Source organism: Saccopteryx bilineata, chromosome 2, assembly GCF_036850765.1.
Source record: "Saccopteryx bilineata isolate mSacBil1 chromosome 2, mSacBil1_pri_phased_curated, whole genome shotgun sequence".
Lineage (NCBI taxonomy): Eukaryota > Metazoa > Chordata > Mammalia > Chiroptera > Emballonuridae > Saccopteryx > Saccopteryx bilineata.
Genome location: NC_089491.1, coordinates 141754623 through 141770270, shown reverse-complemented (window position 1 = coordinate 141770270; position 15648 = coordinate 141754623). Strand labels below are relative to the sequence as shown.

Sequence of the window (15648 nt, the reverse complement as noted above, 5' to 3'; positions counted from 1 at the left end):
TAAGAACCCAAAAGCAGTTGATGCAAAAAAAAAACCGAGAGTTCAACCATAGTTTCAGGAATATTTGTTTTCCAAGCAAGCTGATGCCTTAGCCTGACCTGTGGTGACACAGTGGATAGAGTGTCTACCTGGAATGCTGAGGTTGCTGGTTTGAAACCCTGGGCTTGCCTGCTCAAGGCACATACATAAAGGAACTATGGTTTGAAGCTTCCTGCTCCTCCCCCTGCCTTTTTCTCTCTTTTCTCTCTAAAATAAATAAATAAAACTTTTTTTAAAGTTTATACCTTAATAGATAATTCAGCTGATTCTCCTATCCATTAGGTTTTAGAAAGTAGGATAAAAGGTTTTAGGTGGGAATAGAAGTACAAATAAAAAAAATAATCTACCAAAAACAGAGTCTTCTCTTCACATATCACTACATATGTGTCAACTTTTTGAGCATTTTTTCATAGACCCACTGTTGCTGTTTCCTTTGGGGCTCTCCTCGGGCTGCTGCAATCCTGGAGAGCCATAATCATCACTTCATTTCATTCGTAAACAATTCTTGTTACTCCTTCCCACCTATAAAATTAGATAAAGTGCCTAAAACTATAACATTAGCTGAGATCATTTTTAAGAAAACTTCTAAGTTCTGAGTGACACTTTGTTTTTAAAAAATAAACTTATTTTTTTAAAAATAGGTTAGGCAACCATATAATTAGAATGTTGTAAGCAACGTGCACAACTGACTGGTTTTTCTGTGCAAGATCCCAGATAACTGCATGATTTCCTTTGCTAATTTCTATTCCCTAGATGATTGACAGAGGAAAGAGGATTCAACAGGAAATTTTGCCACCATTTGCTCTACAGATAACACTCTGTACCTATAGTGTAAGTATATAATTAAAAGTAGTCTAATATGTAACAAGTGTAAGGCTTTGAATAAGAATGTAAAATATCTTTCAAAACCAAAGTGAGAGAAAAAGTGAATAGTTGTAACCCATTCACATTGTTATGCAGCATAGAGGTTAATCAAGAGTTAAAAATCTAGGCCCTGGCTGGGGAGCTCAGTTGGTTAGCTCAGTTAGTTAGAACATCATTCCAATATGCCAAAGTTGTAGGTTCAATCCCCAGTCGGGGTACATACAAGAATCAGTCAATGAATGCATAAATAAGTAAAATTTAAAAAATCTTTCTCTCTCCCTTCTTTCTCAGGGGTGATAGAAACTGATTTGACTTTGGGTGTTGGGTCCACAATACAGTGAACAGTTCAAGTGCTATAGAGATGTTCTCCTGAAGCCTATATACTGTTGTTGTTGTTTTTTAATTTTTATTTTTTTTTTACAGGGACAGAGAGAGAGTCAGATAGAGGGATAGATAGGGACAGACAGACAGGAATGGAGAAGGATGAGAAGCATCAATTATCAGTTTTTCGTTGCGACACGGTAGTTGTTCATTGATTGCTTTCTCATATGTGCCATGACTGTGGGCCTTCAGCAGACTGAGTAACCCCCCGCTCGAGCCAGTGACCTTGGGTCCATGCTAGTGAGATATTTTGCTCAAGCCAGATGAGCCCACGCTCAAGCTGGCTATCCTGGGGTCTCGAACCTGGGTCCTTCCACATCCCAGTCTGATGCTCTATCCACTGCGCCACCACCTGGTCAGGCTATATACTGTTATTGATCAATGTCACCCATTAAGTTTAATTTCTAAATTAAAAAAAGAAGAAAAAATAAGAGTTGAGAATCTACTTAGAGAGATCTGCATTAAATTCCCTGAAATATCTTTTCCTAGCTGGATGACTTTGACACATTATCTTCACATAATCTGTTACTTAATCCATAATATGGGCATAATACTAGTACCTGTTTCATCAACTAGTGACAAAAACCTGAGGCATGGAGAAATGTGACAACTGAAAATGTTGAGTAACTAAGTAAAAGAACTGGTACTAATAATAATCCACTGTACTTTCATATTCATCATAAAATACTTATTAATAAAATAGCCTGACCTGTGATGGCGCAGTGGATAAAGCATCAGCCTGGTAACTGAGGTGGCTGGTTCAAAGCCCTAGGCTTGCCTGGTCAAGGCACATGCTTCCTGATCTTCCTCTCTCTCACTCTCTCTTTCTCTCTCTCTCCCCCCCCTCTTAAAATCACTAAATAAAATTTTAAAAAATTAATAAAATAATCATTAAGTCTATCAATGCCCATTAATGCCATATAAACTAGTGTTATGATTAAAGTACATTAGGAATTTTCATTATTACTTCTGTAATTAGGTAGCCATCTGATCACTTAAGAGCCATAGCAAAGTAGAGATGATCCTTTTCCTGGTCCTAGGGTCAAATGTGTAGGTAAATAAAAAGACAAAGAAATTACATCTATGTCTCTAGAAGTGAAAAGATTAAACATTATAGGGTGCTAGAAATGCAACCTGCTTACATAACTTCAATGAAGTGTTTTCAGGAAAAACAAACAGTTTTAATACAATGTGTTTTATGTTTTTTAATCAAAAGTTATTGACTAAAATATTAGAAAATGGCTGTGAAAATTATATGTTATAAATGGGAGAAATACTATATAGAAATTCAAATAAGCTCTAAATAAAATTTTAATATTGTTTGGATCAAAATTCTCTCTGGTAATCTTTCTGAAAATTTTCCATGAAAAGAAACATCACCTGAGGAAAGGAACCAATTTATTAATCACTCACAATATTCTGAGCATTTCACATTCATCATTTTATTTAGTATATATATCATTAAACATCCTGACAACTAAAGAAGCCTCTGTCCTCTAGGAATGCTTTAAACAAAAGGACATCAAAGAAAAAAATTAAACATCAATAAAACATAATACACTCCTCCTGAATTTTCTTCCAATTTTCAACTTTTGTTCTCAAACACAGACATTTTAATCACAAAACAAGGTTGTCTCTCACAGTCAAATGGCATCTGTATGTGTTATGTACTGTTGAGTTAGCTCCAACTCCTGGCAACCCTATGAATGAGTGATGTCACAGTGTCTGTCCCCAACAACCCTGCTCAGCTCCTGTAGATGCATGTCTATGGCTTCTTCTTCTTCTTCTTTTTTTTTTTTACAGGGACAGAGAGTCAGAGAGAGGGATAGACAGACAAGAACGGAGAGAGATGAGAAGCATCAATCATCAGTTTTTTGTTGCGACACCTTAGCTGTTCATTGATTGCTTTCTCATATGTGCCTTGACCGCGGGCCTTCAGCAGACCGAGTAACCCCTTGCTCGAGCCAGCGACCTTGGGTCCAAACTGGTGAGCTTTTTTTTTTTCCTCAAACCAAATGAGCCCGCGCTCAAGCTAGCAACCTCAGGGTCTCGAACCTGGGTCCTCAGCATCCCAGTCCGACGCTCTATCCACTGCGCCACTGCCTGGTCAGGCTATGGCTTCTTTTATGTAGTCAATCCATCTTCTTTCTGGTCTTCCTCTTTTCCTGCTGCCTTCTATTTTTCCAGCATTACTGTCTTTTCCAAAGAATTCTACCTAAAATAGAATAGCTTCAGTTTTGTCATTTTTGCCTCCAGTGATGTTTCAGGCTTCACTTGTTTTAAGAGGGACTTGTTCATCTTGCTGGTGATCCAGGTTTTCCATAGAGCTTTCTTTCAATGCTATGTTTGAAAAGAACCAATTTTTTTCCTATTAGCTTTTTGCACTGTCTAACTTTTGCATTCATACATAGTAATTAGAGAAAGAAGAGAGTGAATGATCTTAGCTTTAGTCTCTAATGATGCATCTTTGTTCCTGATGATCTTTCCTAATTCTTTAATTGCTATCCTTCTGAGTCTCAGCCTTCTCTTAATTTCTTGGCATAGGAAGTATAATAAAGAATTAATGTCTCATTGTGCTACAAGACTAGTATGTGTGTGCTATTTTTTTTAATAAAACAGCGTTAAAATAATTTGTGAGGCCTGACCTGTGGTGGCACAGTGGATAAAGCGTCGGCCTGGAAATGCTGAGGTCATGGTTCAAAACCCTGGGCTTGCCTGGTCAAGGCACATGTGGGAGTTGATGCTTCTAGCTCCTCCCCCCCTTCTCTCTCTGTGTCTCTCTCCTCTCTCTCTCCCTCTGTCTCTCCCTCTCCTCTCTAAAATGAATAAATAAATACATTTTTTAAAAAAGAAAAAAAAATAATTTCTGAATGTGTAGCTGATATATGCAAGTAAGCAAACAATTTACTGGCTCTAATTTTCCCAATTAAAAGCCAAACATACTCCACTCATCTACTCTACAACTTTTCCTTGTTTACTACAAGAAATGGCTCTTTCTCCAGGCTCTCTTTACTGTTCATAAAATTCCGTCATTATTGTTAAGTATTGATTCTTTAAATGAAATATAAATTCTTATTATACTATAGCATTCCACAGAAAAGACATTAACTAACTACCCCTCTCTTAATTATTCCTAGCTCCTCAAGTTAACTAAGCTACTTCCTTAGGCTTAACTACATTTAGCATCAAACTCATCCTGGCAGACTCCTCAGGAGATTGTGCAGTAAAGAGACACTCCCCCGGAGCAATTTTTCTAAATCATCACAAAACCTGACATATTCTGGTGGGTATAATTTTGTGGTCTTAATCAGTCATTTGACCAGGTATTAGAGCAGTGGTTCTCAAACTTTTTGAAGTTGGGGCACATTTAAAATCCTAAAAATAATTGTAGGTTCATTATATACAAATTTCTGAGAAATATGTTATAATAATTAAGTCAAATATTAAAGAAAAACAAAGTCTAAGCGTGCTTTTATGGTTATTAAATGAAATAAATACAACAAAATTAAATTTATTCTGAGATTAAAAAACATTTTTATGTTACATTTTTTGAGTTATGCTTTTTAGAATTCATAAAAAAAGGGGTTAAAAAATAAAAAAATAAAAAGTTATCTTTTAATAGATACATTCTTAGTAAAATTTAGTAAATTCAGCAGGTCCCGGCACAAATGTGTTAAGCTTTTTCATTCTTGTGTTATAAAAAACATGAGCTTGATGTGTCCTAGCGATTTCTTCAATGTTTGAGCATATATTTGAAAGGCAAACTCTTATTTCCTCGTCAATACATTGAAGAACTCCTTTCTTTTTAATCTTAATTGTGTTGAAGGTAGAAAATCCTAATTCACATAAATTGAATGTTGAAAATTGTAGTAAAATGTTCAAGGCTTTTTTAGATATTGCCACATATTCTTCTTTTATAGAAATCCAAAAGGCTTCAAGAGACAATTCTTTATATTTAATCATCAATCCATGATCAGTGGATATTGCTGCCTGTTCTTCTTCTGTTACTGTTAAACCAAAATCACTGGAAACTTCCATGAATGGGTTTCTAATCCAATCGTATTGTTCAGTGTTCAGTGATAGAAAAAGCTATAAGTTAAATTCTGCCCATCAGCCTTCAAGTCCTATTTTATTTACACTTAACTTTTGCTCACTTCCAGAATTGAATTCTTCAATAGCAAGCTTCTTTTAAGAAATCTATCCATTTTATTTGGGTGTATTTATCTAAAAATAATATAATGATGTGTTAACAAAAAGAGCTGTATTTCCATAATGAAATGGTATAATAGAGTAACTATATTTATTTTTATATCTGGGCACATGCCACGAGCCAGTGCAGCTAGTAATTCCAGGTCCTGAGTGGAAATGGTGCGGAATTAAGAAAATACATGGAATTAAGAAAATATGAGGTTGGGAGGGCCCTGTAATTGCTGCTGGCAAGAACAAAGCGCTTCCCAAAACCGCAACTTGCTTTATTTATAGGGAAAAGTGAGCCATTAGCAAATCAATGAGATCTTTGATCATGTTTCCAAGGCAACCCAAGAATTTTACAAAATGCAAAAGAACCCCACCATACATATTATCTTAACTTTACACCAAACAAAGGATAGAAGAAACTTGCCTCCAGTCTTTCCAGGGAACATGGAGGGTAGTGTAAACAATCCAGCACCATAGCTTAACAGCCTTTTGCAACCTAATCAGGCAAGTGAGGTGGGGTGTTGGGCAGACTGTCAGCTTACAGCCAATTCCCCACACCTCTGTCCCCCAGAAATCTATCTAAACTCCAAAAACTCTGTTGGTTTTTTGGTCCCCAACAGGCACATATTTTTTTTTCTTTTTGTATTTTTCTTAAGTTGGAAACGGGAAGGCAGTCAGACAGATTCCTGCACGTACCAGACCGGGATCCACCCGGCACACCCACCAGGGGGCTCTGCCCATCTGGGGCATTGCTCTGTTGCAATGAGAGCCATTCTAGCACCTGAGGCAGAGGCCACAGAGCCACCCTCAGAGCCCGGGCCAACTTTGCTCCAATGGAGCCTTGGCTGAAGGAGGGGAAAAGAGAGACAGAGAGGAAGGAGAGGGGGAGGGGTGGAGAAGCAGATGGGTGCTTCTCCTGTGTGCCCTGGCCGGGAATCAAACGCTGGGCTCCTGCACGCCAGGCCGATGCTCTACCACTAAGCCAACCAGCTAGGGCGGCACATATTTCTTTAGAATACCATAGGGCACACCTGGACATTTTCTAGGGTGCACCAGTGCCCCCTGGAACACACATTGAGAACCACTGTATTAGAGCAAGTCCAGAGCTCCTTTGTGAAAATAATCGTGTTCTTGCCTTGATTACATTACAAGGACCCACACTGATGTAAGCAGATGAAATCCATCAGAAAACATGCTCTAGGCTGCTCATTGGTCCTTATTAGAGAATCAACTCTGCCCAGGGTCATGTGGCTCCCATGATATAACGATGTTTGCTAAGTCAGCAGCATTGAGTGCAAACAACCAGAAAATGAGATCCCATGTCTGCTTTGTAATGCCTAGCAGAAGACTAGCCCTACCCCAAATAATATTTATGAATAAAATTTAGAAAAGCTCTAGTTCCAAAATAAGTTGATTCTCAATATCATCTGGCAAGCTTTTAAAAAGGCAGATGCCTGGGCCTCACTCACCATTTAAAAATTAGAATCTCCTTGTGAGGAACCTGGGAATCTCTTCTTTTTAATGTTCTCCAGGTGATGCTGAGGATCAGTCAATCCTTTTGGAAACTCTTGCAGGCGTCCCCAAACTACGGCCCATGGGCTGCAATGCAGCCCCCTGAGGCCATTTATCCAGCCCCCACTGCACTTCTGGAAGGGGCACCTCTTTCATTGGTGGTCAGTGAGAGGACCACTGTATTTGGCAGCCCTCCAATGGTCTGAGGGACAGTGAACTGGCCCCCTGTGTAAAAAGTTTGGAGACCCCTGCTAGTGGATATCCTTGTCTGGGTATAATAAACTCTAGACTGAGTTACTCTTTGTACTTGAAACCCAATAGGCTGCACCTTTACAACATCACCTTTTTCTGTCATGTTATGTGTTCAATTTTTATGAAATTGTCCCACAGAAACAAGCTTATGAAATATACTTTTACATGCATAGTCAACTACCTATTAAACTACTTAATGTCCATTATGTAAAATACTGAGAAGTTTTTCAGAAAATAATATCAAAAATAAATTATCTTTCTTCTGATAAACTGTCATGTTTCCATCTTTTGTATAATTGAGGACGATGATCATGTATTTTAGTTCTTTTTCTGTCTGAATTGTCAGAAATCCCAAATTTAATTTTTTATTCTACTCTCAGCAATTTTTTCTGTTAGGACTGGTATTTTTTTCCCTCCTTTTTCTCCATCCTAGATTCCTCATTTTACATCTTCATTTATTAACTTTATACAAAGCATCAGTGTAACAGTTCGAATCTTCAGAATTTCTTTATATATCATACCTATGCTAAATGCTTTATCCTTATATATAAATACCTGTGATAAATGTTTTTTTTTATTTATTGATTTTTGGAGAGAGAGAGAGAGAGGGGAGAGGAGCAGGAAGGAAGCATCAACTCCCATATGTGCCTTGACCAGGCAAGCCCAAGGTTTCGAACCGGCAACCTCAGTGTTCCAGGTCGACGCTTTATCCCACTGCGCCACCACAGGTCAGGCCAAATGCTTTATATAAAATATTTCGTGTCCATAATGTCTGTTTTCTGTTCAGGTTGCTATAACAAAATTCTATAGACTGGGTGGCCTATAAACAACTCTCGTTTGTTTTTCATAGTTTTGGAGGCTGTGAAGTCCAAGATCAAGGTGCCAGCAGATTCAGTGCTGGGTGAGAACCAATCCTGGTTCATAAATGGTCTTCACTGTGTCCTCCTATGGTGAAAAGGGCAAGGGAATTCTGGTTGTTTTCTGCCCTATCCTATTTACAAAGGGTCCACCCTCGTAACCTAATCACCACCCAAAAGCCTAATCCCCCAAAGTCCCCACCACTTTGAAATACCATCATATTGAGCATTAGGTTTCAGCATGTGAACAAGAGGTGGGGGATGGTGTTTGACAAGCATTGCCGAGCATACAACAAAACTGGAAGACAGATGGATATTAACATCAACACATTTTCCTGATAAAAGCACTAGCTTAGATAAAAAAAAAATTAACTATCTTTCCTAGTCATACTCCTAGTAAGTGGACCATATATAATTTGAATACAGAACCAATTCTTTTGTTTACTGTGGTATCTGCCCTTTAAGATAATTGTGTGTGTGTGTGTGTGTGTGTGTTAAATAATTTGGGGGGGGAGCGTAAAGGAAAAGATAAGGTAGAAAAAGAAAGCAATTTAGCAATTGATGCTATTTATGTGATTGTTAACAATTTTATTATGTTAGGTTCTTACTTAATTGATTCTCAATAATCTAAAATAACCAATTATACAAAATAAAGCAGTTGTTAAAGAGAAAAAACTTTTTTTTCTACCCATCTCAGTTCTTTTTGCTTGTCTAAGAATTAAGTTGATATGAGACAGGTTAACAGGAGGAAATATTGAATAAAATTTAATTATGTACATATGTGAAATCTACATAAACGAGAGATTCTAAACATAGGCAAAATGAGGCTATATCACTTTGAAGTAAGAAGAAGGAAGGGGAAAGGGGTCTGAAACTTCAAACAAAGGCAAACAATTCACAGAAAGATGAAAGCAGCAAATGTTTGCTAAACAAATACAAAAACAATGGGACACAAGAATTTTAGTAGACTTCACTAGACTCCTCCCTGTCTACCACACCCAGTTAATATTAGACTAGTCACCTGTGGTGATCGCTTCCTTTCTGAAACAGGTTTGCTAGGTAAATTCTTTTGCTCAGTTAGGGGAAATATTAAAAGTTGTTTTCTAGTCTTTTGTTTCTTAAAAATAACCAACTGAAAAAAATCAATATCCCCCAAAAGGCATCATCTTGGGTGGCAAACTCTGCTACAATTTAGAAAAAAAAAATTGCCATTCAACATAATAAACAAACTTGACTATTTGCATATTATGCAATTAAATGCATCCCTCATTATTACTTCTAAATAACATATTTCCATAAAGTAGAGAGAAATTAGATTTTCTACAATAAAGTATGAAATACATAAGAAACATAAATAGGCCTGACCTGTGGTGGTGCAGTGGATAAAATGTCAACCTGGAACTCTGAGGTTGCCAGTTCAAAACCCCAGGTTTGCCTGGTGAAGGCACATATGGTAGTGTATGCTTCCTGCTTCTCCCCCACTTCTCTTTCTCTCTCCTCTCTCTCTCTCTAAAAATGAATAAATTTTTTTAAAAAAGAAACAAATAGTACTTATTAAATAATGTAAAAATATATTCAAATGTTTATTGAAAGCACCAGCAGTTTAAATCTAAACACCAGTAATTATATATAAATTCATGTTTCAAATACGAGATAATTATATAACTGTATGACCAATATAATGGCTTCAAGTTAATATAAGCCAGGGGCTAGTCATTCCAGTCTGCCAATGGTATGCTTTGTTTTTGGCACTGCGGAGGCTGAAACATCTCTACTCAGTACTGAACACATAACTACAAAAAGAAATACATTCAGCATTGTGCAGAAAGTGGGTCAAAAGAGAAAATTTTCAAAAATAAAAGCTACTCACATTTAAAATTTTTAATTTTCATCCTGTGACTTAAAAAAAAAAGAAAAGAAAACCACTTATAATCTCATTTCATGCTCTACTCTCCATTTCCAAGACAAACCCTGTGTCTGTGATTTCTGAAGGGACTTTCTTGGTGAAGCAGGCACCACTCTCATGTCTCCTAGTGTTCTATCCGATGAAGGTCACTTGTCATCACTTTGGGCTCTAGTTTGTGTTTCACACCGTACTGTGTGTGAATGTGAGAGAGTCACAAAATTAAATGAAGGCAAATAAAATAAAGGAAATGAAATAATCATGGACATGTAAGACTGGACCATCCATTAGATAACAATGTGTTTCCTTACTAAAACAGTACTGGTTCTAACTATATAAACTTCCATTGCAAAAGGCCAGAGAAGATAGGTCTAGTGTAAATAAAATTCCATGCAAAATTATGCCTGTTAAAAAGTTCTGAAAATTATGATGTAATAGAATAAATCCTTTTAATCCTTATCCAATTACCATCTTTGTCATGTAGAGAACCTAGAATTCCTGTTATATTAACCCAAGGGTTTTGCTTCTCTTTTTTTCTAATAACTCAGGGAGTCACAGGATTTTGAACTATAGCCATCATCCAGTCCACTTTGAGACTTGCCAATTATATGTATTTATTAAACATTGAAATGCAGGCATTAGTTATATCTTTAAATTGTTTCTGTCTCACTGCCTGAGATTTGACATCATATATTGTAGTATTCCATGAAATAGAGGTCTGACTTTGAAACTTTTTCTTAATACTCACCATTCCAGATTACTTGTATTCAAAAGTTCTTTAAATTTTCTTTTATTACTCTATTTAGATAGTACAAACTAAAAAAAATACAGTCCACTCAAACCTATGGCAACAGATCTTAAATGTATTTGAATTACAGTAGCTAACTGATTTCATAAGCACTGGCTCAAAACCAAAGAGTATGCTTAAAACATAGAAACAAACAAATAACTTGACTCCCATTCATCTCTTGTACATTATAACACAATTTGAAAAATCATGTATGTAGTATGTAAAAAGTGGGTAGAAATAAGGAATGGCAGTTTGAAAAATATTTTTTTTCTATTTTTTATTTTCTAATCAGTATATTTTTAAAAGCCAAATTTAAATTATACTAAAAAAATATATCATAACTAACTGAAGTATATTCCAGAAATATGAGGTTGATTCAATATTTAAATTAATTTCTATAATTCATCATGTGAACAAATTAAAAGTACATTTATAAAATATTATAGAAGAAGAATCCAAACTTTATCTAAATCCCGAATTAGCCAAAACTACCCAAATGCCCATCAAGAGAGGAATGCATCAACAGTTCTTGGTGAACTCATTATCTTAGTTCAGGCTTCTATAACAAGGTACCATAGACCAGACAACAGAAACTTATTTCTCATAGTTTTGGAGGCTAGAGATCAGGGTTGTAGAATGCCGTCTTTTTACTGTGTGGCAAAAAGCAGGGAGAGAAAAGAAGTTCCCTCCTGATTCCTTATCCCACCCATGAGGATCTATCCCCAACATCTCACCTAATCCTAATAACCTCCCAAAGACCCCACCTCTTAATGCCATCAAATAAGGGTGTTGTTGTGAGTCGGGGTGCAGAGAGAGAGATCAGCAGATGAAATATTCGTGAACTAGCAAAGGACCACCGCTCGCTCAGGCAAATGGTGCCGAGTTCGCGTTGTGTCCTGTTTTTATTCACAAGACTTCAAAAAGCTTGTTTACTTAAAAATTAGCATAGCATCAAGCATAACCTTTACTTAAAGATACATGGAATACATCTGCATGATAGCTTAATAACAATACAATATAAAAAAGCATTAACTGTTATTGCTTCCCACAACATTCCTCTCTTTATCTCAAGAAATAGCCTTGAAGGGAACAATAAAATCTTATGAGAATGTTTTACTGAGAAGAGAGTCTAGCAACCACCTTCAGTCACATAGACTTGTTTCAGTGACTCGCCTTCAAATCACAAAACAATTCTCTTGGCAAAACACTCTTTTCTTGTTGGCTGTGTTCCCATCCAAGGTCTAGCAATGGATTATCCTACTACATTTCCCTTTTTTTGTTTATGCTTAATGTTATGAAGCACCACAGAAAACACAGCCTTCTGTTGTTCATCCCTTATTTCTCTTGCTTTGATTCATTGACAGACTACATATAAAAGAAAACATAGAATTAATATTATTATAAAAAGTCCCACAGTGGATCCCAAAAATCCTTTAATATGTTCAATGGGATTTAATTGTGATAAATTAGCTATTAATCCCTTCAATATAGGTTGACCTGTTAGAATTTCTAATTTTCTTTGAAAAGCTTCATGAATATGTATTTGTAATTTAATGATTTTTTTAGTTACATTGTCATGATTTAACAAATGCTTTCTAACATTTTCCTAAGGGAAATAAGTATGATTTTAAGGACTAGGGGTAACACAGAAAGTAATTACATTCTAATCACATTTTAGCTTAATTTGTCTTTGCAGGCTAACAATTTGATCTTTTAACATAATCATAGTCTGTTTTAAATCATTATCTTTAGTATTACTGTTACTATCTATACATTATTGAGAAGTCTTCAATTGTTCAGAATCTTCATACTATTTTTGTACAAAGTCCACAGCCTGTATACTTTGATGTAATGTAACTCCAGATACAGCAGCTGTGATGGTTACAGCTATTAGTCCTACAATGATGGCGACAATCAGTCTAACCAGTCTCTTGGTTTGCTTCAAGAACTTAATAAGATGTTGTAACAGCATCATGGAAGGGGAACCCTGCTATATCCAATGTATCTGTACTGGAATCCAGACTCCTGTTTGGGTTCTTAAAATGTAAAGACTTTGACTACTTTCATTAAAAAGAATAGAAGAGTTAATACATGTATAAAAAGCACACTTATTGCAAGTTATTGAATAATTTTCAGCTATTTGGTTTCACCTATAATAAACATATAAGTCAATCTAACACAAGCAGATATGAAATGTGTTTCATTTTTCTTAAAGATTAAAATAATATGTTTAGAAGGATATTTTTTCCAGATTTTTCCTTTCTATACTGACATATGTTTAAGTGCCATGGCTATTTTCCACAAATGACATTGTATAGGGCCAAATTTTATATGAGGAGCTCGAGGTGATATCCCTCCTCTATGCCACATGATAGTATGATTACTTTGACCATCAGTTGTAATTAAACCATTGTTTTTATGCCACCTTAAATCAGCACCCTGCCCTTTAACTCGGGCAGAACCACGAGGGCTTTAATCTATGATGTTTCATGTACAGATGTATTACTTCAAATCCATATCCTCGTAACAAACGTTTTTCTCCTCTCTTTTACTGTTATCTTTGACAATAGAGAGCCAAGCTTGAGCTTCTATTTTTAAACAATGTGGCTCATGTCCTATACATACATTACCTTTTCTCTAGGTAAGCCCTCAACTCCTGTTGTATAATTTTCTAATTTCATACCTTCTTCTGAAGGTGCTAAGGGACCTCTATCATTAAAAGGTCCTGGAAGCCAATTAGAGTCATTAACAAAAATAGGAAAGGCACTATTTTCCTAATGAAAAGCTCTGCTCTACTTAATGGAGGATTAGGGATATATGCCCAATAACTAAAATTTTCAGCTCTACTTACCGGAATTGTTATCAAAGCAATCATTGCTAGAAACAGGTTACTAGCATTTTCTTCTTTTCCAGTAACTTGTAGCATCTTTTTACTATTAAAGGTCAGCTTTTTAAGTTGACCCCAACTTGGTATTTTAGCTTTTCAATACCAAGCAGCAGCACCTTTAAGATTCTTCTTTTGAAATTCAATTCTTCCATCTCAGCAATGGGCAGATATGGAAAGAATCTATTGTTTTTATTCATGTTGTTAGTTTAATTCTGTGAGCAGGAATCCAAAGGACTTCACTGGATTCTGCAATGATACAAGCAAACCCTCTTCTCCAATGTTGCACTACACTAGGTACCTATTAATTCTACTCATTTTTATAATGCACAGGTTGATTAATCTTAGAACTGTTATTTTTTGTTCAGTGTCTGTCTGCAGCAAATTATCTTCTCCTGTATTTAAGAAATTTAAAGTAAATAAAGCTTTGTGTAACATAATTCTAGGTGATAATCTTCCTTCTCTCTCCTATTTAAGTAACTTTTTTTTAGAGTGCAATTACTGCGTTCAATAATCGCTTGTCCTTGTGGATTATATGGAATTCTAGTAGTATGTTTAATATTATAAAATGCTAAGAATTGTTGAAATTTAGCAGATGTATAGGCAGGACTATTGTCAGTTTTAATTGCTTTAGGAATGCCTATAACATTAAAAGCTTCAATAAGATGCTGAATGACACAATCAGCCTTTTCTCTAGGCAAGGGTGTGGCCTATCAAAAGGAAGAATAAATATAAATAAAATAGTACATAAGATAGTTTTCTAAAAGAAGAAATATGAGTAATATCTATTTCCTACAGGTTATTAATGTGTTGTCCTCTAGAATTCATTCCTCTTGGTAATGGAGGAGCATTTATAATACTATACTGAGGACAGTTTCTAACAATATTCCAAGCTTCTTGTCTGGTCATTTTAAAATTTTGCATTAAACCTTTTCTATTTGTATGAGTCTTTGCATGAAACTTAGTAGCTATTTCTATTGATCCAGTGAGTAATTGATTAACTTTATTATTTGTAGTAGACATAGGTCCTGATAAAGCTGTATGAGAATGAATGTGACTTATATAGACAGGCGAATTTCATTTTTACAATAAAAGTTGTAACTTTTGAAACAATTTGTGCAATCTAGAACTACCATTTGAAATGTAAAAAGTTTCTGTAAGTTTAACTATATGTTCTACATATTATGAATCAGTAACAATGTTAATAGGACAGGATGTTTGAACTTTGTCTTCAGCTATAATTAAACTATACTGATTTAAGGTTGCAGAAGCATCTTTAAGGATGACTGAAAGCTCGGCATTATTTTCACAAGCCATTAATATGTCATCTATTTAATGAATTATTAAAGATTGAGGATATTTCTGATGAATTTTTTTTAAAGGTTTAGTTACATAATTTTGATACAGTGTCAGGCTATTCAACATTGCTTGTGGAAGTAATATAAACTTAGTAAAAATAGTTATTCTGCTTATTGTTATAGATACAACAGCTAGCATTGTTAGAAACAGAGTCAAAGATGGATTTTGAAGTCTTAGTCTTAATTAAAACATTTTTTGCCTTCTGGGTAAGTTTATTTAATTGTCAAATCTCCCTTTTTTCTATTTTTGACTCATACCGAGGCTTCAATCTTCTGGAAGGTATCTACTGGTCTCCTGTAGCTGTGGAGATAAGAGCAAATCCTCACCCCTACATTTTGCCTACATTGCTGTTGTAAATTAGCAAACTTTCCATCTAAAAAGTTCATCTTGTGTAATATTAATAAGAGGGTTAGCATTAGCTTGAATATAAGCCTGATTCTCCTACTAAGTCATAAATTGTAACTCTTTTGCTTTTGAAAGAACAGTCTGAGCTAACATTTCTAAATTTTTTGAGATAAAACATTCAGAGTCTATGAAGGAGGATAGCAGTTCCTGCGTATAAAAACAGTTCGTTTTATACTGGGAGCAAGCTGTTTTTAACTCTTTAAGA

The 15648-nt window shown here is 35.5% G+C and overlaps 1 pseudogene; it reads right to left on the bottom strand.

Moving 5' to 3' along the window:
• The window catches only part of LOC136322332 (52 kDa repressor of the inhibitor of the protein kinase-like), a 76531-nt pseudogene extending 61107 nt beyond the window's left edge, over positions 1-15424 (bottom strand).
• Between the last annotated feature and the right edge of the window lie 224 nt (positions 15425-15648).